The sequence below is a fragment of the Neophocaena asiaeorientalis genome, unplaced genomic scaffold, assembly GCF_003031525.2.
Source record: "Neophocaena asiaeorientalis asiaeorientalis breed wild unplaced genomic scaffold, Neophocaena_asiaeorientalis_V1.1 scaffold438, whole genome shotgun sequence".
Lineage (NCBI taxonomy): Eukaryota > Metazoa > Chordata > Mammalia > Artiodactyla > Phocoenidae > Neophocaena > Neophocaena asiaeorientalis.
The window spans coordinates 5,176,735-5,201,054 of record NW_020173491.1 but is presented as its reverse complement, the minus strand read 5'-3'; the positions used below and the strand labels follow the sequence as shown (position 1 = coordinate 5,201,054).

Here is a 24,320-nt window from a genome sequence, read left to right as displayed (position 1 = left end):
TCTTGCCTGCGTGTTAATGTCTATTAATGTCCTGCTGGGGAAAAGGCTCTTAGAACCAGCCCAGAGCCACAATTCAAGACTGCCTGCCGCAAGGTCTAGCCTGAGCACGCTGGTTTTAGATGGCATGTTTCATTAACAGAATTTCGGGGGGATGGGGGGTGCTGTGGCGCTGTACTTGGTTTTAAGTTGCTGAGATGATCTTCGCACAAGAAGCTAAAAAAGCCACCTAAAGCTGAAGGAATTTAGGGTCTAGGACTTAACCACATGGAATGTGGCTACTGATCATCCCAGATACCAAATTAGGCTTTTCTTCTGCTGCATTGTGATGGTTTCTAACACAAGGGTACGGGGAGGAAAAGGGCTTGCCAATGTCATGGTGAGTTTCCTTGTCTGCACGTTTTCTACACTGTCTCTGAAATGGTGTACATTTTCCTCAAACTCTATTTCCTAAGTTCCCAAGAGCACATATAATTTGCTTATATATGCTATATATATATATATATATATATACATATGTATGTATGTATGCCACAGATAGAGGTGAACAAAGTATATACTGCGGATTTCTTTTATATAACATATGAAGAACGCACATGCACACATACACATATATATGCAAACAAGCTAATTAAATGACTTTAATCATTTTGTGGAGTTTCCTCAAGCTTTGCTTGGCATCACACAAAGTGCATATCTAAGCCACACAACTCCACTCCTGCAAAAAAAAAAATACACACAAGCGCAACCGTCAAAACCGGATTTGCCCCTCTCTAAATTAATCCAATTATTCAAATGTCAGTTATATCTGTCACAGCCTGGCTCCTTGGGCCGAACCAAACTGTTAAAAATTAAAACTGTTTTACTTCGTTTAGTCTTTCTGCCTTTTTAGTGTAAAATCCACGGTCTCGACAAAAAGTTGTGGGATTTGACACCCAGTGCAACACAGCCTATTGCTGTCATCCATGCATAATTCACTTTGGAAATATGCGCTTGCTTTAAAATATTACTAAAATATACATGTAACATATGCTAATTGCACTGCGTTGGCTTGTAAGCTCCAGCCACTAGGTTATATGTAAACTTCGCCAAGTGCATACACTGTGCATAAAGGGATTATAAATGAAAGGAAATATCTCTGTCCCTAGCTCTCTGTCTCCAGCCTTGGCCAAACTGACAGCCCCAAATCCCAGCACCATCTAACATGCCCTTCCCGTGGAGAAGACAGCCTGTTCTCAGAGTCTTAATTACATCCCAGCTGACTGCCCAGCATTGCCAAATTCAGGCAACAAACGCTGGCCCTTCACTCACAATATGGTCTGCTAAACAGACTCCTGGTCACACAGAAAGAAACTTTCACAACGTGGAGAAATAAAGGGACAAGCAGGAGATCAAGGGAGAGCATAAACAGTAACCTAGGGGATGGAAGAGACAGAAACAATTCATCCCCACCACGCAGAAAAAGGGGGAAAAAAAGAAGAAAAGAAAAAGACAAGGATTCTCTTCCCAGAATCCTCGGGTACCAGCGAGCAGCAGAATTTTAACAAAGCTATCCTTATTACAATGAAATCAAAGCCCTACTCATCCAGCCAAGTACTGCTGCTCCTCAAGATGGGCTGCTGATACTAAGACTCAGTAGATTAATGATCGTTAAGCAAGACTCAGCCACCCCACATGGATCAGGCCATTATAATTACAGAAGAACAGCGCGTAACATTCTACCATTGCAAATGGTATCATATGTTTTCCTGGCTGGCTTTTTGGGAAGGGTTTAACTCATCTGATATGGGCAGAAGGTACTAGAGTCTTACGGTTTGTATCCGCCTGTCCCTCACATCTACATACATAAAATTAAGTTTCTTTCTGTTTGTGGTCACAGCACATGTAAACGACAGCCAGTCGGTCACCCAACTTAGAGACTATTCTTGGTTTGGTCCAACTCTAAATATAGACTAAGGGCATACATGAAATGTACTTTAAGGAGCTTTGGAAGGCAGTTGTTCTCCAGAGCAACAGAAACCAAGATCAACAAAAGATCCTGAAAGGGGGTAACAGAGAAAGCTCTGTCCTATATATTAAAGTGTCATATGCTGAGAAAACAAACAGTAGTTTCAAATATGAGCTCCAAATCAGAAGTTACAAGGGCAGGTGTTTGGAATTTTACTCGTTGACTTTAGTATTGAAACTGTGTTTCTGGGGGTACCACATATTCAACACAATGGGAACAGTGCCCCCTGGCATTCGGTTATGGAGCAGCCCTGGTTGATTTGCAATTAAACTGCTTCTTACATGGGCAACTCCATGCAGTACGTTCCAAGAGGAACAGGCTACGGATTTAGCTATTTTAATGATGGTAGAGGAGTCTCCTAAACAATGCAGGGCCAGATAGCTAGTCAAACAGCAAAAATAACTCATAGGTGATAAGTACAATTTACAAAGTACTTAAATAGACATCCCCACTAAGTTTGGTATTACAGGTTGGTATCATTCTTCTGATTTTATACAAGAGGACACTGAAAGTCAGACAAGTTAGATGGCTCATCCAAGATAATAGGGTTTTTGACTGCAAAATGCATACTGCCCTGTGTTATTCCTCTAGAAAGCACAGTGGAAAGACAGAGTGAGGGTAACTAAATATTTCAAAAGTACAGTGTTGGATAAATCAGGAGAACATAAGTACCTTACTTTACAATAATAATAGGGGTAGCAAGCGTGCACTTCCGGCAGGTAGCAAGAAGTCGAGGTGTTGAAACGTATTTCCTTCTAAAAACTTCCCTTCTCCCCACATAGCTGCCCTTGGGTGGGGAAGCTGAGGATACCACTGATGCCTTTATTAGGAGTTTCAAAGAGAAAAGCTAACTGCCCAAGCGCACCACCAGTTAAATAATACTACCGCTACCATACTAGTACCACTACTAATTCCCTCTTTGTCAAAGACGATGATGCCACTAATCCCTATTATATGGTAACAACATGATGGACTATTTTATAAAAGGGGGTCATTATTATAGGAATGGAGTACCCAAAACTATTACAATTGTTAGGGTAACTGATTCTGGGACTCATGAACTCGTTTTTTTTGGTGGTTGTTTGTTTTTAGGTTTACCTTATGAAAAATGCTGATTTAAAAGAAGAAGTTTCATAATAATATAATCTGAATTCTGCACGGCTTAACTAGAAATCATAATCTAACGCCTCATGTGCAGCCCTAAAATTAAACCTTTATAACTACTTTATTCTTGAGCTGGTATAAAGCTATAAGACAAGAAAACAATGGATTCAGTATATCTTAACAGTGCTGAGTAATAGCCATTTCAGTGATTCATTATTTTCTCTGGAACTTAAATAATGAAGATTTGGAATCCTGCTTCCATTATAGAAACAGACTACATTCAAACTGCATCTTGAGAATTGATACCAAACATCCTTTGGGGATAAATTCACTGCAATTTGAAGTCTGGGAAGGCAACCAAGATATTTAATGGAAAGAACATGGACACATTTAACATGTGCTTAAATAAGAGATTTAAAAAAAAAAAAAGAAAAAGAAAAGAAAGAAAACAACTTTAAAATCCAGGCCAAAGGAATGGGTTTCAAACTATGCTGAGAGGACATCTCCCTCACCGGCAATCTACATATCAGCTAATAAATGAAAAGAGAATAAAACATTGGTTGTGTTCTGGTTCCCTTAAACATAAGTCCTCCTCAAGGCTTAGGCCAAGGGCTGGCAAACTAAGGCCCAAATCCTGTTTGTTGGCAAACAGGGCCAAATCCTGCCACCTGTTTTAGTATATAAAGTTTTACTGGAACTCAGCCCCACTTTTTCATGTATATATTGTCGATGGCTGCTTTTGCGTTACAACAGCAGAGTAGAGCAACTGTGACAGAGACCGAGTGGCCCATGGGGCCTATAATATTTACTATCTGACCTTTTACAGAAAAAGTTTGCCAACCTCTGGCCTTGACAAAGACCTACTGTGATCCACGTGGCATCCCTGCCAATTCTAAAGAACTCACCTTTATGAAAACTGGCTTAAAGTTTATATTTGAAGAAATACACTTTGTTTTATATCCTGGCATGGTTTAGTTTTCACAGCAGTGACCGAAAGCCTAGCACTGGGTTGGCATTATTATCAGGAACAGCTAGGGGGAATTTTAGCAATCTGCTTCAAGTCCCTTGCTGAAAATTCTACTACTTTCCAAGATAAGAGCAAGTCATCTCACAGAGGCCCAAACCTAAAACTGGTGACCATGGCTTCAGAAGCAACAGACCCAGCTTTGAGTCCCACCTGCTAAAATGACTTTAAAAATGTGAGGTGGGAATTATTACACATTAGCTTTCTGAGACGCAGTTTCTTCTTTGGGAAAGTGAGGAAAAACCTCTCTGAACTCAGGTGAATGAGATGAGTTGTTACAATGAATTCAAGTCACTAACCTAAGGCCTGATGCTCTCTAACGCGAGTCTGTGAGAAAAGAAAGGAATTATTTCAGGATTTTCAGGATAAACTTTCAAGAGTCCTTCCTGTTTATGCACTAGTCTCCCCTCATCCAAATATCTGTCATCTTGAGAATCCTTCTACTCTAGTGACCTGTCTAGAGGTGTCTGAATTCCTAGTACTACAGAGAAGGGGGTTGGTTTCCTTTAATGTCGCCTTTGCAGAGCCCAAATCTCAGTCAGCCCCTCTGCTGCCCTCATCTCGGGAGCCTTCCAAATTCCGACTCCTATTTCATATATGTTGTTAGAATAACTAGCTGTCAAACAAGCTCTTAGGTAGGCTCATTGGCTGAGGTTACCACCATGTGCCCCATGCAATCCACACAAAACAGACCAAACAATCGAGGCCCCGACAGTAATTCAAAAGATACAGAACAATAAGTCCAGGTAAGATTTGGAGAGAAGAGCTTATCACGCTAGTGAGATACAGAGGCAGAAATGTGAAGAAGCACGAATTCTGGATCTGAAATGCATACGTGTGGCTATTACATAACAGCTTTTACTTGTGTTACTGTGGTATCGTTAAGATCCTCAAATACCAAAGACAAAAATGAATGTCAACGTTTGCCTGTTAATATATTGCTTAAAAATACCCCAAACTGTTGTATTGTACATTTGGTAATTTAAGCAAATACAACAAAGATTAGTCTTGGTCTAGTTTTGATGAAAAGGCCCATTTTTTCCTAGTGGATTTGATGGTGAGAAAAGAAATCTCTCAGGATTTAAAAAAATATTCTATGCTTAATACTCTACACATATGCTATACATTTCATATATCAATGAAAGACTAATATTTTTTTCATTTTCTCAGTGGGGAAAGAAAATACAGATATGTTCATGGTGAACTTTGCTGTAAATTACAGTAAATCAATTTCAGCAGATTTGAATTTTCAAAATAGCTTACTTAAAATAAAGCTGATGAATATCTGAAATAATGTGGACCACCATACATTCAGTATGTTTGAGATCCCGCGAACTAAATGGACTTCAACTTGCAATATAAATCCTCTACCACAGACAGCCTGATACTAGCCATCAGCAGTCAAAGTACAGATGTCTACATGGGGAGAGAAAGTACCTGATAGGACTTTTGGATGAATTTTTATGGGCCTCCCAGATATCCTTCCATCAGGGGACCCATGAATTAGTCTATAGGCTATCCCTAGGAATGGGGGTAGAATGACGAAGCATAATCGCGACAATCACAAATCCCTATGTCTATCTTCCATTACTTGGAGGTTCAAGCTTCTCCCATTTGCCTTCAGTCAAAATATGGAGTGGAGCCTGTCTACTGCTTCCTAGTGGGGACAGTGACAAAGTCTTTGGATTCTAAAGATATGAGTATGTACCTGAAATTGAAAGAGCCCTGCTATGTCATGGTCTTCGGGGAAAAATTAAAGGGACAACATCATCACGGTCTCTGTTCCCCCAAAGCATTCACTTGAAGGCAAGCACGGTACTTTTACGACTAATTAGATCCAAATTCTCATTCTGGGTCCTGTCTGGAGCCTTCACCATTAGCTCTGACCACAAGCTAAGCAAACGAGTAACCGCTCTAAAAGAAATGGTCTCCTGTACTATCTACCACAGAAACAGAGCCCTCAGGGATCACATGAAACTCTGAATATGGTTCATATGCTACTATGGAAAGTCTACATTTAAACGATTCCCCTTAACTCTGGGAAGAGACCTGGTGAAAGAGGTTAACACAGATAAGGTGACAGTGAACATGAATGGGCAGCGAGGACCAGGGATTCGGATGCTCTGGGAGGCTGCTGGACACCACATCTCCAGCACACTTGTTTCAATGAGTTCTCATGGAAGTGGTACTATTTGAGGGGTTCAAGAATTACCAGTTTGGAGTGGTGGATGCCAAAGGTGCCCGGTGAGAAGTCTTTTTTTTCTGTGTGTGTGTGTGTGTGTGTGTGTGTGTGTGTGTGTGTGTGGTATGCGGGCCTCTCACTGCTGTGGCCTCTCCCGTTGCGGAGCACAGGCTCCGGACGCCCAGGCTCAGCGGCCACGGCTCACGGGCCCAGCGGCTCCGCGGCATGTGGGATCCTCCCAGACCGGGGCACGAACCCGCGTCCCCTGCATCGGCAGGCGGACTCTCAACCACTGCGCCACCAGGGAAGCCCGAGAAGTCTAATTTCACACTGCCCTTTACCTAAGCCTACGTGATGCAAGAGACTCAGTGATACCACCAAGGATGTGTCACGGATCAGACTGGTGCAAATCACTTAACGATATTGGTCATCGTAACAACTCCCCAGGGCCCGTCTCAACATATGCTGACTGAATTAATAACAAAAGTAGACTGAAAAACAGATTTCAGGTAAAGCTGATAAATGCCTGACCAGACCTAAAACTGGAAAGCCTCTGATAATAATGAAACACAAGCCCGTGCATCTGGCTAGCAAAATCCATCTTCCCAGCATTGAACAGAAGTTGGAATCTACCTTGGAAGAATGCACAATAGAACTCCCGTGAATTAGCTCCAAGAATTTAATACCTGTTGCAATTTTCTCCAATTTAGTCTATGAAATAATAACACAGACAGCAATTACCATAAAGAAAAACTTCAGGTGCAACAGCATTAGTTCAACAGCTGGGATCAAGTGTCAGCCCAGAATAACAAATTTCATTCATTTTATCTCCAGCTCTGGAGACATGCTGCCACGAGCTTTAATAGTCAGGAATGTCTGTTGGCTAAATGACTCTGCAGAGCTAGTCAAGTGAGGGCGGCCTGCGACAGTTTAATTGGGTAACTCACTAGAACTCTTATCTTCGGGCTAGAAGCAGTGGTCTCTCAACAAGCATAAAGTGGCACCCGACGCTGAGCAAAGCAGCCTGCAGGAAAGAAAAAGGGAGAGCTTCTGATGGCAGGATCTCTCATTGACTCTGGCGTCACCTTGGCTACAGGTGCACCAGAGCTGCGCCAGAGAAAGGTGGGGTTCAGACGGCCAAGCCATCATTGATCTTGTATTGATTTCTGGACACTGTGTCCTAGATCCATTCCAAGATAGAGTGACAGTTGTTGGTTGTATGCTTGTGAGAGACAAAACTGGCTAGCACCAAGCAGCCCTACTGTTTTCTGATCATATTTCCTTTAGAAACACGCCACCCATAGATTTTTTTTTTCCCCCCCGGACAGAGAAATCCAAACAAGTTTATCACTGAAAAAGAGGGTTAGGGGCTGGTTAATCAGCCATTTGTCTTGGCTGCTCTGGATCTGGGAGTCAAGGGGTCGAAACCAAGCACAATTGGGCCCTTTGGCTTTATCTCAGGTAACTCCCGTCTCTGGTAATTGAACCCACTCCTCGCGGTCAGAGTTCCTGTCACTCATATTCAATGTCTGTCATTACTGAGAAATGCTTCATGTCATATTACACTGACGGAACCACTACGGCAAGGCTAGCAAGATTCCCCCAGCACTAGAGTTAAGACAATGGGAGCCTCTATCAGACCAGTGATGTTTAACATTTTATGTGCTGACATTGTGTCTGTAAGCACGATATAATGAAAGTCTAGTCAATGGGAGATAAAAATTCATACTTTCCTCTCCTCCAGGGGCTGCCAGGCGAGATCAGAAATAAAACAAGTTGGCAGCTCCGACGATACCATTGCACCAGTGCCACAGCAGGCCTTTTCTAAGTGTGCTACGCGGATTTATACACCGACACACTTACAGCCATGCACGCGCGCATGCCTGTTTGTTTTTGATGTGGCTGGTGTACAGAACTCACTCGTCCCTTGGCAGGGCATGAGTCACTGTCACGGGGTCACTAACCTTAGAGACCTTAGAGATGAAACTCTTCTCGGAACGTATTGGGACACTTTCAAGCTATGAAAGGCAGAGAAGGGGAGGCCCAGCAGCACCTTGAACAAAGAATGACTCCATCACCGTTTGGAAGTCTCGGGATGAGTTCTGAGAAAAGGATGCGCCTGATAGGTGCTCAAAAGCTCCAAGTCCACTCTGGAGTGCCAGCGACTCCTGGTTTTCAAGGCCTTCAGCCTACCTTCCGAGCCTTACCATGTTGCGTTTCTTCCCACACAGTTGACACAGAACGCTCCATGTTACTCATTCCTCGTCACGCCTCGCACTTTCAGCCCCTGGGCCTCTGCACACCTCCATTCCATTTGGGAAGCCTTTCCCCCACTCCCTCCTCCTTCGGGGCCCCACTCATGGGCTTCCTGCTCTACGGAGGTGGCTGATGCCCCTTAGCTGTTCATCACCCTCTTCGTGGTTAAGAGCTTGGGCTCTGGAATGACCCTGGGGTAGTCTGAATCCTCATTCTGGCATTTAAGCAGGTTTGTATGCTGTGCCTCAGTTTCCTCAGCCATAAAATGGGGTTAACAGTAGGGTCTACCTCACATGGCTGTTGTGAGCATTAAACGAGATAGCCCGTAGTAACAGTTACAAGGCTTACGTGGTTTCAAGACGGTGTCCAGTAGAAAGCAAGCACTCGATGCCTGCTTTAATGACAATGATGGTGATGATAAAACGACGACAGCAATAATACTGTCACTGCTGTTGGCATTCTCAAAGCGCTCTGTTTACATCAGTAATACAATATCTCATTTTCTCTGCTGGTTTCCACTGTGCTCTTCCACTTGGCATAGAGCTGTGGGCACCAGCGTCATCTGAGAATTTGTCAGAAGTGCAGATTCTCAAGGCCCGCCTGGGAAGGGCCTGCAATCCCTGCTTTACACGCCCACAAGGTGGTCCTGATGCTGACCCTGAGGACACTGGCCCTGGGCTCGGGCTTGGTGACCTGACTTCCTGCTCTGTCATCCCAGCTCCTCTGGCTCCCAACGCTGTGTCCTTGGGGAAGTTACTTAACATCTTTTTGCCTTGGCTTCCCCTTGTTAAAGTTTCAGGGGACGCGGGTTCGTGCCCCGGTCTGGGAAGGTCCCACATGCCACAGAGCGGCTAGGCCAGTGAGCCATGGCCGCTGAGCCTGCGCGTCCGGAGCTTGTGCCCCGCAACGGGAGAGGCCACAACCATGAGAGGCCCGCGTACTGGAAAAAAAAAAAAAAAAAAAAATTTCATGCCTGGCACAGAGAAGCACTCAATAAGAACTAGCTCGTAGTAATATTATTTAGGATTAAAAGCATTACTGAATCATGTAAAGCACTTGGATGCTTTAGTAGGAGTTCAATAAGTGTTGCTTCTGGCAGTAGCATTCATCTGATGCAAGCCTCCCGAAGGCCCAGGCCGTGACTCATTCACCCCTGTAGCCCCCAGGAGCTGAGCCCAGGCTTTGCTACCTGGAACTCTACTGTGAATCCAGAGGCCCAGGACCCAGGCTGGCTGGGGTTGGTGCTCTGTTGGCCTTGAGGCAGAGAAACAAGACAACTCACTTCGGCTTCAGCCGCAGTTTTCCCAAGGCCACTAGCCTGTGGGCCAATTGTCTTTTACACAGATCTCTCCTCCCCGGTTCGGAGGCTATTTTCACTAAAGGTCGCACCCCCTAAGCCTAGTAACTTTGGATTTAAAAATCATTTTGACTTGATATTTTACAGGGAACATGGCAGGCTTAGTGAGTTTAATCTCCCTCTCTCTCTTTTAATACACTGGAGGTGGGACACCTTTTAACCTATCTGACAAAGCTTTAAAAAAGCCTCTGCTCAGAAACTGACTGCAGCCTGAAGCAGAATGTAAAAGCTGGCCGCGAGCTTTCCACACCGGAGGGGGCCAGCCCGCAAAGAGTCACAATCACTCAGCTCTCCTCTGGCATAAACCAAACTGTATTCACCAGTTCATCTCCCCCTCTCCCCCTCCCCTGAGAAAATCAAAACTGGCTGAAGAAAAGAAATAGCTCTCCAGCCAGTAATCTGGCCTTCTCTGAATGGTCTGCTTCACTGCTCTCTTAAAATTGCCAGGTACACACTACACCAAGAGTATTAAAAAGCTGGTTTTGCAGCAAAGGAAGGAACTAACCAGCTTGGGAAAAGTTCCCATTTTAGACAAGCGCCAGGACCATAATAAGCAGTCAATGTTGGCTGTGATTTATTAAAAGAGAACATGCTACTACACGTACTATAAATAAGACTCATATAGCTAGAACAGTAGTGAAAACTATAAATGTTAAGTCTAGGAAGGTCTGCTATTTATCCAATAGAAGATAAGATTCCCTCAAACATAAAATCATAAGCTAGAAGCCATCAGCAGTTAGCAGGAGGTCGTCTCTAAGTGTCTCTACAGGCATAGCTAATATCCTGGCAGCAAAAAGAATGCAGTGGGTTTTAAAAAATATATATTACATTTAAATCTAATGAATAAATGAACAAATTCCATATCTTGATGACTGTTTCTACTATCGTTCCTTGTAACAACAGGTTAGTGGTGATTCCAGATTTTTTTCCTACTTCCAGTAGTGGGAATTGAGGGGACCCAAGAATTGAAGAAGCTATCTTTTGATCCCTGGGAGCAACATGAGATAAATCCTGGCAATAGGGAGAGAAGCTGAAATGATAGTGGTATAAAAACAATTCACATTTCTCTCTCAAGGCATTACCACTATCAAACTGGACAAAATAGTATGTCAAGTACAATCCTGGCAACAGGGTCACAGACTCTATTCCCACTACTGCTGTAGAGCAGACCTTGGCTAGAGTCTTAGCCCCTGTCTAGGTCCCCACGCAGTCCAAGGGTAACCATTTTCTGCAGCCCTACAGTGAACCATGAAAAATTCGGGTAGGACAGTTTCAGATCTCAAAGCACCACTCTCTCTGAAGAATAAAAATGAATTCTAGTTACCAAACCAAGTGGGGAAAAAACACACTGCAAAGATATTTCTTATGCTGAAATATTACATGGCCAAATGTTCCTGTCAAAACGTGGTTTAATTACCTTGGCCCCCGTGCCTCTTCTAATCACCTGTCATTAGCAACAATGCTGCATCTGTTTACACGTCTGTCAGAAATGCCAGCCCAGCTGAAGCCAGGGGAGAAGAAAATGTTTATGGGGCTATGGCCTCTGTTGAAAAAAAGGTCACCTTAAGGCTGACCTGCCACCACCCAGGGCCGTCCCTCAAAAGATAACCTAAGGACAGGACCCCTGAAGCAAACAACGACTTCCTAGGAAACAAATCTTAAATAGGGTAGTTTAGAGATTCTCAGACCAAAGAGGAAAATGTTGGTGATTCATGGCTGTGTTATGCCTCCGCTTATGGCATTTCTGCTTGCCTCCAGAAAATAACACCAGCGATAATGTGTTCTACATTCCAATGTCTTCAGGGTCTTTCCACCCTGGTGCTCTCCTCAACCCTACAAGGTCACACCTGACACCTACTTCTTCCATTAATTCTCCTCTCCTCCTCCGGGGACTAGGTCTGCTTTCCTTGCCACTTAGTAGCTGCCACCGCCTACTCTATTTGAGAGGATTTTCTCCCAGAGACTGGCTTCATAATAGGCCACCGTCTCCCTGGAGTTCCCTTTCTTCCCCACATCCCTAAAAACAAACACGCAGATCCTTCTGTTGTGACGTTTTAGCACATGAACAGCAAGTGGCTGAGCAAATGAGAGAATGAATACATCCTAGGGCTATTCAAAAACCCGTAACACTTAGTTCAAGGCTAGTGGTTTTTAGGTTTTGACGCTCTTCTAACATGTTAAATTGGTTTCAGTTGAAGTTCTGTCCATAACCATCTTTATTTAATTTCCTCTGAATTCAGTTTCATCATCTATAAAATGGAGGCAGTAGTACTCAACCTCTGTATGATTACTGGGAGAAATAAACACAAAAATACTTATAAAGGCATCAACACAGAGTAGGTGCTCAATACTTGCTAAGCTCCATTTTGACTCCTTTCGTTCCATAAAAACTTTCCCAACTCATGACGACTACTTATTTCAAAGAGCTCATGACTTACTTACTACGGCTGATGCCATTTATCTCACAATCAATTCTGTCTGCTTTCTGATGACTACCTTAAACCTCGATTAGAAGACCTATCACAGCACTGGACACATAGTGGAAACTTTCCAAATGCTTTGTAAATGGAATTTGGATCCATTTCTATTTGGAGACAGCAAACACCATGATGAAATGAAACCTTTACCCCAACCCTAAGATCTGACCCCTCCTGCCTCTCCAGCCCCATCTCACCTTCTTCTCCCCTTGGTCATGCTTCTTACCCTTACTCCTGCTTGGCCAGGTTTCCTCAGCTCCTTAAACATTAGCCTCTGCCTTCTCCTTGGCCCACTAACACTCTGAGCTTTGCTTCAACCAAAGCCCCTGCTGCCGCCCTTCCGGCTCAGCAGCCTGTGAGTTCCATCGTGAAGGCTGCAGGGAGGCCAAGCCGAACACCCTACCCCAGCTGAAACGGTGGAGGCTCTTTACTCCACCTTCTGAAATTTTGAGAATTTTAGCCCTTTCTCGAACGTGTAACAGGGCCCTTCCTGGATGCACGCCCTTTCTGGAGTTCTGCACTTCATTTTTAGGGCAGCCTACCTCCCTTTGACCTTCTTTTCTCTTTGACCTTCACTGATCAGTCTGTTCAATGATAGCTATCTCATCATCCCAGGTTTCAAAGCTGCGCAAGGTGCATCATCTTCCCTTAAATGACAAGGTAACGTTGTTTTGTTCCAGGAGAAGGTTCAAAACCCTATCCACACTCTGAGGTGGGTTCAGGGAAAAAAAAAATCATGCTTCTTTTCGAATGAAAGACCCATCCACACATCGTTATGTTTCTGACACAACCCTTAAAAGATGATGTGTCTTTGCCCCCCAGAGAAATCAGAGAACTACGAATTTCCTTTGGCGGTGATTTCAACAACTCTAACTCAACTAACTCCTTAATTCTTAAGATGTGGTCATGTAGATCCATTTTCCCCCTTTTCCCTTGTCTCTTTGATATTCCAAAATGAGTTAGAGAGAAAACTGTGAACTTTCTTCATATATATCAACAATCGATGAACCCCTTTTCCTTGACAAGCATTAGAGTCAGCTCCCGGGCACTACACTTTCTATAGGACCTTAGCCTTCGTTTTTAAGTTTGACGCTATGGGTGAAGGAAAAAAAATGCAGTTATCTTACAGATGTGCATTGGGGGCAGCTACTAAACGGTATTTTACTAGCTCAATATGGTAAAAGAAATCAGCCATAGCTGGCACCATCACACATTGTTTCAGAAAAGTGCACTGTGGAGAATTGACACTGTACCTATAATTTTAAAAGATTTGCTCATTTAAACCGACCGGCAGCATTTTCTGCCACATAATGGAGAAATTCACAGGATGCTGGGCCCCCTCACGGCTTCTATGGCTATAAAAGCCCCTTCATGCTGGATTTTTTATACTTGGTAAATTAATAGTTTACTGTTCTAAGATTCCTGCATGTTTATATTATTGCTTTTCTAACATAAAAGTTTGCAGTTGTTATGGAAACATATTGGTAACATTTGCTGCTAAATTTTAAATGCATTTTCTACCCCTGTTACACACCTGAAATGAAGCCAAAAACTCTCTTTGCTTTACATTAGGCTGAAATTCAAACTGGTCTGGATGACTATAAATGGTTACTGTTTGTCTTGGCTCCTACCTGTATCAGATTTAGACTGAGGAATCTTAGGGAAGAAATTACACGGGATAAAATGGATATTTCTAAATTACAAGGCCTACAATTCCAGTGGCTCCAAATATCAGCTTTCTGTTTCATCTCAGCCTGCCAGAAAGAAAATGGTGGGGCTGGACAATAGAAGATGGACAACATTTACCCTCCAGAGCCAAAGGCTTCTTGTTTTGATTATCCTGGAGGGGGAGGCTGCCGATCCTGATGAGTTAAGTCTTGTTAGCAAATTAAATGGCTGTAGATTACAATGGGGCAAGGCATGAGTTTTAGCCCCTGGCTTCAACGTGAAATGACAAGAGTACGCATTCTTTCAACCCATTTTGTTCTGCAATTTTCCTCTTTGAGCACCTCACAATTCTCAAGTAATTGTTCATGATGACTCCTGGCCCTTGGGGATGTTGGCTTGGAAACTTTTACTGGACAGTTTTCTAAGTGGCCCAATTACCCATTTCTCCGCACCTTAACACCTCACCCAGGTAAAGTTTCCTTGTGCAATGTGACTAGTCATAAATACTACTAAAAAAATAACCGAAGCACTTTGGCTCAGAAAAATATCAGATGAGAATTCTTGCCGGTTTGAGCATCTTTCTGGAATTTTAAGTCAAGATAAACCAAGAGTCACAAAAGAACGTCAAATGTACACATTCAGTCTTGCTCTGGGACCTAGGAGACCTAATTCCTACTTACATCTTGGTCCTGAGGGCTTGATCTTCTATTCGTTTCATTTGTTTAAGAGTTGAGATTAACTGTCACAGGTTAACTCTCTCTCTTTCACCATGCTACTTGCTGAAGAGTTCCATTTTAAGTTTAGGACAAGATTAGACATTGTTTCTATATATTTAAGTGAACGGGTGAAAGAATTATGATGCTTTTCTAAGTATGGAAATATGAGAAGTTGCCAAAGATTTTTTGCTCCCTAGGCCCTTCCTCGTTTGGTAAGTAATAAGTGACATCCCCTAACAGTACATATGCAGAGGCTTCTATGCCAGTAACTGAAAAAATAGGGTTATAATCTTCCTGCCCCCCCCCTTTTTCATTCATTCAAATAAGGAATTTCAAGTTCTAAGGCATCTGTTCAAGCATCCAGGATGCTAGCTAAGCCAAGGGCTCAGAATATAGACAAAGCAGGGCCCAATCAGTAGCACAGGTTAGAGCTTTCACAGAACATGGATGACTACTGCACTATAATATTATACATATATATATGTACACACACATATATATATGATATATACAAATTAAATATTACTTACATTATATATATAATTATATATACTGTTACATGTTTTCATGTTTCTCTACCTTTCTTCTTTAGAAAACAGACAGAGGAAAATATTTCTTAACCCATCAAGATGTAGAAAAGGCAATGATTAAAAAGAAGACACCAGAACCTCACTGCTTGGGCTCAAGTCCTGGTTTGGTCACTTACAACCTGTGTTATCTTGGGAAAATTCCTAGCCTTTCTGGGTCTTAGCTACCTTAATTGAGGTAACTTCTGAGTTTCAAGCTATCTACGTACGGGTTGGCATGAAAAGTAAGCAAAGGAAATATGGGGAAAACACTGAGAATAGTTCCAAGAGTCATTAGAAGTTAGCTGCTCTTATTAATGATGATGACGATTATCTTCATCTACTTCATAACTAATAGCATAATTATGATTAAGATGCTTGTCTCTTAATCCCTTCAGTTTGTAAGGTCAGCACTTCCCAACCTTTGACGATGTGATCCACCATCATGATTTTCAGCGATATTCATGAACCACCCTACACTATTATATTTCCAGAATTTTTCTTTAAACCAACTTAAAAAAAGACAACAGCTTAAAGACGGACTTTAGTCCTGTCCTCAACAATATGCTTGGGAACCACGGATCCAAATGTCAATCACACTTTTCTAATCTAAAGCAAAATACCTAACCTTTAAAATACAAAGGATTCTTCGGTATATTACAAAATCATCTTCTGTGCCACCTGTGCACTGTGTGTTACACTTCAGAGGCCTCTGGGCGAGGCCTTGGCACATTTTCGAAGGGCACACCTCTGCATGAACTGAGAGACACCTCAGATTTGACAGAAACCACCACCACTATCTGCGTGGACAATACACAGTCTTGTCAAGGGACCGAACGTGGGTGACTGTCACTAAGCTTACTTCACTTAGCGCATATTCAAGTCTGAATCCTGTCTGAATCCTGTCTCGGTGCTGAAGGACTGAAAAGAATTCCCTTTCATTAGCCTAAGTCCCTAGTAATGCGAGCATTGTGCCGATGGGGAGACCGCGAACAGGGGGAGGCCCTTGTGAAAGAAAAAATGATGCTATACGCAAGAGGTCTCCTCCAATCTCTGCAGGCCGGATTAAATGTATTTTGACCCCGTGCTAACCCATTTTCCTGTGATATATTTGGTACAAGAAAAGATTAATTACTTATGAAAATCAGGCGAACATCTCTACAGCAAATGTATTATCGCTGTATAGGACAGGACATAAAGGTTTGCACTTGTACCATTAGCTCAGCTATAATAAATGAGATGCTCTATGTGATGTATAATATGGTAAAGAGAACACAGCTGTTTGCTTCTGTAGGAAGGTGCATAGGTGCACTGCACCTGAGTCTGCAAACACTTAATAAGCCCTCAACAACAAAGCTGCATCCCTCAGAACAGAGATAGCTGAAAACCATTATCCATGGATAATTAACTATGTCAGGACACTGAGGTCCTAACATGAGGTCCTCATAATTCCCCACTAAGGGAAGGACAGTAAAGCATTATTATAATATATTACTGATATTTAATAAGAAGACTGTACTATTTGTGTGTTATTAATGCAAGCTGTAAGTTACAGCAGCATTTGAATTATTCTTGGTTTTTCTGGGCGCTGTATCCTGAAGGGCAAAGCAGCCCTTGGAGCTGAAGAGCTGTAAAGAAATACTTCCATTTGGGATTAAAATTTTAAAGATATAGTTGCAATTTGTTCTATTTATTTTCCCTCTGATCACATGAAGATATCCATGATGGACATTTATCACTGGAAAAGCCATCGCTAAAATGACCAGTGTTAAGGAGGTTCAAAGTTACATGCTGGTAAAACATGTCTAGTGGACTCCTTTGATCTCGAGAAGAGTCCATCATTTTGCTTCCTCCAAGTATCCTGGTCATTTTGAGACTCTCCCCTGTAGCACAAAGTATTTAAATTTCTCTGTAACAAGGCTCTTTGACGCCTGAAGACAAAAGCATCTCTCCATTTATTAAGATGACTTCCTACTGTGTGGGGCTGTTTTTTACCTCATAATTAAAATAGCACCTGAACACGACCATCTGTGAACGCAGATTAAGTTTTTACAAAATGTGAATATCCTTTCATTTTTTTCTGCCAAATTCCTCTAAAACTCATACATAATTTGTGTGACATAGCCTCCCCCCCAAAAAAAGCTTAAATAAACTTCTACTCCAAAAAAAAAGGAGAAGTAGTTAGGGTAAACATTTTGCCTCTCACTGCAACCTTCCATGCGTCAATAAAATCCATAAATTAATGTACAGCTCTGTAATTTGCTCAAAGAATGAATGAGCTGTCAGTCTTTGCTTTCTGTTTCTAAGATTCTGTCAGTTTATGGCAACCCAGAGACACAGTTTGCCGCTTAATTTTTCTCTTCCTTTTTCAAATACACACGTTTTGGAAAAGACGTTATTTATACAAAAGGCTGCCAAGACACTGGGTTAGGATAGATTTGGATATACAGACTATTTCACAAGCCGGTCTTATTTAACCAAAATAAAGCCTCTTTGGGAGGCTTTTGTACAAACTGCAAATCCATAAATGCAGAGATTATAAACATTGATACAGACATTTCTTCCAGAGGGTTTTCCGACCTGATGTTAACTTTACATTAGAAATTCATGTTTCTTTAGAAACGTTGGCTTAGTTTAGTGAAATGGTTCCTCTGGTAGAGTTGGGGCTGTGATGTCAGCCGGGCTCCCTTCTAATAACCCTTATGAAATATTTACAATGAAATTGAACCACGCATGCGTAACAGCTGACTTTCGCGGCAGCCAAGGTTTAGGCTTACCTTTTTCCTTTTATTAAAGGAAAGAAATCGTTTTATGTTTTCCTCTTCTCCAGAAGATCAAACCCACATGTATTTAACAACTTCCCTGACCATACCTAAATGTGGCCATCAGTCTGAGCAATGAAACTGAAAGATTATTCTGACCACATGACATCTTTGTGCCATGAAGGAACAGCTGGGTTCCCCCATGGTGGAGCTGGGGATAAGGCATACACTCGAGGGTGTAATAGGAGAAATGGTGATCACCAGCAGTGGAGTCCCTGCCCTTCCTTCCTGAGAACCAAACTCTTCATTGGATTCCAAACGGCCAACATTTTTGCAGACGCCTTTTTTATGGTGATAATAAGCACCGTATACCCCTCATTCCCTTTCGAAAACTCTCATATGCTTCCTCTGTAAAAGGAAAGATGAAAGACTGCCAAGTTAAAGGCAAAAAGTACGTGCAAACATTTCCTCCAAGCAAGAACTGACATAGAGCAGAACAATGTTACAAGGTCGCAGAGGCAGTACCCAGACTGCATCCTGGTCTCCCGGCCGGGGTCACTGCCTGTCTTCTCTAAAAGTATGAGAAGGTTGCGGGTATTTTTCACTCAGAGCAGGCAGGACTTGCATTCTATATCAGAATCCTAGCCACCACACCATCTAGTCTGCAGACATGTACTGATCAGCCTGAATAACGGGTACAAATCTTGGAATTATTGCTAACATTCAAATCATTAGGAGACTTCATAAACCAACACACACGATCTGAATTTTCCCCTTCTCTTACAAATGTAGGAGACCTAGTAACACGGATCCAGCCTCCTTGCTGCCCACTTCAGATAGTGTGTGCACTTCCCCATTCACTTCAATCCCACCTCCCTGCCTTCATTTGTCTAGATTATCTGCCAGGTCCTGTTGACATTTGAGTCTGCAACCTCTTGTCTGAATTCACTAGAAAACTCACAAGTACCCACGTATTAAGTTGTTTTATCGTTTTGAGAACGAAGAACAGAAGAACACTTCCTTGAGAAAGCCCAGTGGCTCTTCGGGCATGATTTCACCATTTCATGTGCCCTCCTAACTCCTCAAAACCAGGTCTCTCCAGAAAAGATGACAACTCTAATTCGAAAAAAATACATGCACCCCGATGTTCACAACAGCACTATTCACAATAGCCAGGACACGAAAGCAGCCTAAGTGTCCATCAGCAGATGAATAGATAAAGAAGATGTGGGATGTGGGGTGTGTGTGTGTGTGTGTGTGTGTGTGTGTGTGTGTGTGTGTGTGTCTGTGTGATGGAATACTACTCAGCCATAAAAAAGAGTGAAATAACACCATTTGTAACAGCATGGATGGACCCAGAGATTATCATACTGAGTGAAGTAAGTCAGACAGAGAAAGACAGATACCATATGACATCACTCAGATGTGGAATCCAAAAAAATGATACAAATGAACTTATTTACAAAACAGAAATCGACTCACAGACAGAAAACTTATGGTTACCAAAGGGGAAAGGGCAGGGAGGGATAAATTAGGAGTTTAGGATTAACAGGTACAAACTACCACATACAAAAAGGTAAACAACAAGTACCTACTGTATAGCACAGGGAACTATACTCAGTATCTTGTGATACCTACAATGGAAAAGAATTTGAAAAACAAATATATATATATATATATATATATAAACTGAATCACTCTGCTGTACACCTGAAAATAACACTGCAAATCAACTATACTTCTACTTAAAAAAAAAAAATCACAGTACCTAAAAAAGAAGACAAAAACAAAAACAAAAACCAGGCCTCATTCTCTTAGTCATGCAGCCCAGGTATAATGGTCTTCGGGGCCCTTGGTACAAAGGCAAGTACCTGTGTGAACACACAGAACATGCTCCGAAACGCACAGGGAGAAATCAACAGCTTAGGGAAGGCCTACTTTACCTACCATGCAGAGCTGTCACCCTGCACCGAGACGGCCCTGCTCGTGTTTGCTTCACTCAGACTCACCCTGAGATTTCCACATGCACGCATACTTTCTTAATACGCCCTCTCTGACACGGTCTGTTTTCAGTGCCGCTGGAAGATGCTGTGCTTAATACGGCTCCCAATTCTCAGAGGCCCCCTCAAAGCTTTTAAAGTGAGCATAACATGCGGAATTTCAAAGGAAGAACCAACAGCAGAAAGATCATTTACAGTAACTATACAAACAAGCTAAATGAAAGGCTTGTGTTCAAGTCATTAAAAATAATAATGCCAAAGCCCCGAGGGCTGAAATGTAAAGCTTCTTAGTGTGAGGAAACAGAAAAGGAGGGTGTTTATTATCCCAATAAGAAAACCTGCTGATTTATTTAGTAGGCAATTTTAGGAAGACGTTTGTTCACAGCGCAATCTCACTTGATCAGATTGGATAAAAAATAATAACCACAAAGAAAATGCCTGTTGACGCCAAGGGCTTTGGCCAGACGGGCATCACCCGGAGAGGCCAGCGCGAGGCTGCTGGGAGGCACGGTCCCTGGTGCCTCCCGCCTCTCTCCTCCCGGGCTCTCCGGAACCAAGCCCAGAGTTAGTTATAGAGTTATCTCTCTCACACTTTGCAGATGATGCCTAACTCAAGACAACAGAGAAGAGGCGAGGTCTCCGGACCTGCCCGCCTACAACAAGTTTCTGTAAAGTAATGAATACAGACAGCTTGGGGACCGTTCACCTGTGCTGCCTGCCTCTTCCTGCCTGCAAAGTGGAACCACCAGGGATTGGCAGAAGGTACTTGTCTGACAGGGCCAGGACAGCCTTCCTCCTCAGTGACAGCCTGGGCCTCCCCTCTTAAACTTGACCCACCGTAATTCCTTCACAAGGCGGCAGCGAGGCAGCTGACAGTAGCAGCTGCAGCTCCTAAGCGAGATGGATGGAATTTTCATAACTGGTTCCCCAAGTTACATTTTACCTTCAAGATAATTTATGAGCTGCTCCAGAGCCTTGAAAAGACAATATGCTTGCCATAAAATTAACTGTAACAGTCTTGTAGGTTATAATTAACACTGGGAGGGTGGCACCAACTGGATGAAACACATGGCATAATTGATGGTGAAACTGGAAAGGGGGCAAGCTAACAGTATCATCACGGCACACGCCGCCTTAGCAAAACCGATACTTTCCAGGGGTTAATTACAATCGCCTTCCAGGTCTCCTGTTCTGGGAGGCAAGAGGCCAGAGCTGGCCAGGGAGCGGGGGAGATTTTGCTGGCAAGGCCACGGGGCACCTGGACACGGATGCAGAGACTGTCGGCAGGCTGGAAAGAGAGGCAGGCCGAACCCAGAGCAGGCCGAGAATCTGGGAAGGTGCTTCCCAGAGTTCAGACCGGGCCCTCCACAAGCCTGCCTCGTAGACATGACTTCATTTTCTCAGTAAACTGCATCTTTTTCAGTGAAGATAAAGATCTGGGTGAAAAGAAGGGAATCAGAACTTCCAAAATGCCCTCCCAAGGCTTACGATATTCGTTCAGAATACAATAGAATGGAAGCATTTCAATTTAACATGGGCATATCTTTGTAAAAACTCAAGATGGCCCACTAAACCTCAAGTTTATTAAACTACAGAGTAGCACCCTGTCCAGAGAAGAGGATGGACAGAAAGCTAGTAAGAAAAGGCGTGTCAATCACTCCCCTCTCGGAAAGAAACACTAAAGCAGCCTGAGCTATACCACCAAAACACTTAATATTCTAAACACACCAGAATCACTCAAGTAATTTCAGGAAGCAATGTTAAGGTGACTGATCTATTTTTGTTGCTTGATTTGTCTGTTTTGTTTTGTTTTGTCCTGGGACAAGATGGTGAAAATCATTCTGATAAATGATGCAACAGTGTCCCCTACAGGCCGACAGAGCTATTCCTCACCCCCTCCGTGCCCCACCCTGCCCTCGCTTCCTCAACTGGAAGCCAGAGTTAAGCTTTTATCTAGAACCCGGAATATACCTGACAGAGGAAAGTTGTAAAATACACTGGGGACACCCCTGAGATAAAATAAAATTACTGCTCTTCATGTGCGGTAAATTGTTCCCCAGGTATAAACATACTGTACAGCGGTGATTAACCCATTATGGAGAAGATAAATCCTACCTGTTCAGCCTAAGGGAATCTACTCCAATCAGCCTGGACTATAACCCGGCTCCGAAATTCCTCCACTTAGAGGATTTACAGATTCTTGGAGGCTAAACTTTGATGTTCTCATCTGGGCCCCTACACTCTTCCACCTCCTGAAAGATTGTAACCAGTATAAAAGAGATGGCATAGCTACAAAGGTAGTAACTTTCCTTTACAAGGTTTCTGGTAGGGAGATTTATAAAGTATGAGCTGGAAACTACTTCCTCAGAGAGAGAGAGAGATGCCTCCACAACTAAAAAGTGTGAAACGTGTTTAGGTACCAGAGGAAATAAACATTTACAGACACACGCCTGCCTATCTCCACGCTGGGAAGGATCCTGGCAGGTTTCTAACCCTTACACTGTGAGACCCAGGTCAAGCACTAAGACAACACGCGAGTGGCTGACAGAGAGGAAAGCCTTGCTACTGCTCCGGCTGTGGCCACACAGCACAGGTCTGAGCTGGTCTGTTTTGGCTTAAATTCCATCTCCACTACCTACTAGCTGTGCTGCCTTGGGCAATGACTCTGCATCTCTCTGCCTCCCTTTTCTCACCTCTTCAAGCATTTACGACTCTGTCCGGCGCTTGGTGAGTTCTCACTAAATGTTAGCTGCTAGTATGGCTAAAATTCGGACAACTGCAGATTTCAAGGACGGTGGAGGTAGAAAGGTAAAGCCAGCAGGAGTGACACTTACCCCACCTTTAGTGACTCCCTAGGATCTAACTTAGAGGGTCACACCTTGTCAGAGCTGGAAGACGTCTTCGAGGTCACCTGGATCAAGCCACTTCTTGTGTAGATGAAGTTGCTGACATCCAGTGTCTGTGACGTGCCCAGAGGCTAGAGCCAGCTGGAGATGGGATTCAAACTGGTATTCAGACCTCTGTCTGTCAATTCAATGTGACAGTCCTTACTTAGGACAGGGCCTGACACAGGACGAGCTCTGTCTAACGCTCCTTCCTTCGCCAATTCAGCAATATCAAGCCCATACCATGAGGCTTGGATTTTACGTGGGGGCACTCTCTCAAAGGAGAGGCCAATTTGGGTGAGTCTGGCTCAGACTGTTGTTCACTTGTTTGTTGTGATCTGAAGAAGAGGCGTAATTTTTATTGAGCGCCTAGTATTTGACAGGTGCTTGCTCTAGGTGTTTTCCATGGAATCCCATAATCGGCCCTATGGAATAGGTTCTATTATTATCCCCTCAGGCAAGTTACAAATGAGAAAAATTGAGGTTCAGAGGGGTTAAGTAATTTGTCAAGTTCATTGTAACTTTCCTGGAGTCACAGAAGTGGATCCAAGATTCAAACCCAAGCCATCTGACTCAGCATCTATGCTCCCAACCTCTATACCATATTCATAAAATTTACTCTGGAAGAAATCATTTTTTCCCCCCATTTAACATGGAGAACTCTCTGGAGAGAAGATCGCCCAGAATTTATCCTATGACCCATAATCACATATAGATTTCTCCCCTATTTCTCACTCACACTTGGAGACAGGCAGCTCTTACCCACTTGTAGCCATCACAGTCTCACAATGGAGCAGGGCTCCTCACAAAGGTCAGGCATGTGATGAGTCGCACAAGAACACTTCTGGAGAACTGGCCCCTTTCATCCCTGGGACAAGGGTTTCCCCCAAATCCTGACTTAATCTCTTGCATTGCATTATTAAGACTATGCTGTTTTCTCGCCTAGTGAAGTGTTACTCAGCTCTATAACCTCAGGGCCTACAATAGTGCCTGGTACCAGGTAGGCACGCGACAAATATTTGCGGAATCAGTGCATGACTGACAGCACACTCACAGTAACCATGACCACCATCTATCAAGTGCTGGAGTGCATTGTCACTTGGAATCCCCCCCAACACCAATGAGATACGTACACCTTCTCCCGTTCGCTTTTAAGAGATATTTGTGAATATAATGTGGCCTGAATTTAAGGCTTCCTTAAAGTGAAGACCTTTAAGGTGACACATCTTTTGTTTTAAAGTCACTGGGAACCCAGGTGTGGACTATCTAAGGAGAAATTAATGCTGTGGACTCCCAAGGACGGTGAGCCTCAGAACAC

At 43.1% G+C, this 24,320-nt stretch overlaps 1 protein-coding gene across 3 annotated transcripts in view; it reads right to left on the bottom strand.

Annotated features, from left to right (window-relative positions):
- Nucleotides 1-24,320, bottom strand: part of FTO (FTO alpha-ketoglutarate dependent dioxygenase) — a 376,265-nt gene that overhangs the window by 129,943 nt on the left and 222,002 nt on the right. The window lies entirely within an intron of this gene.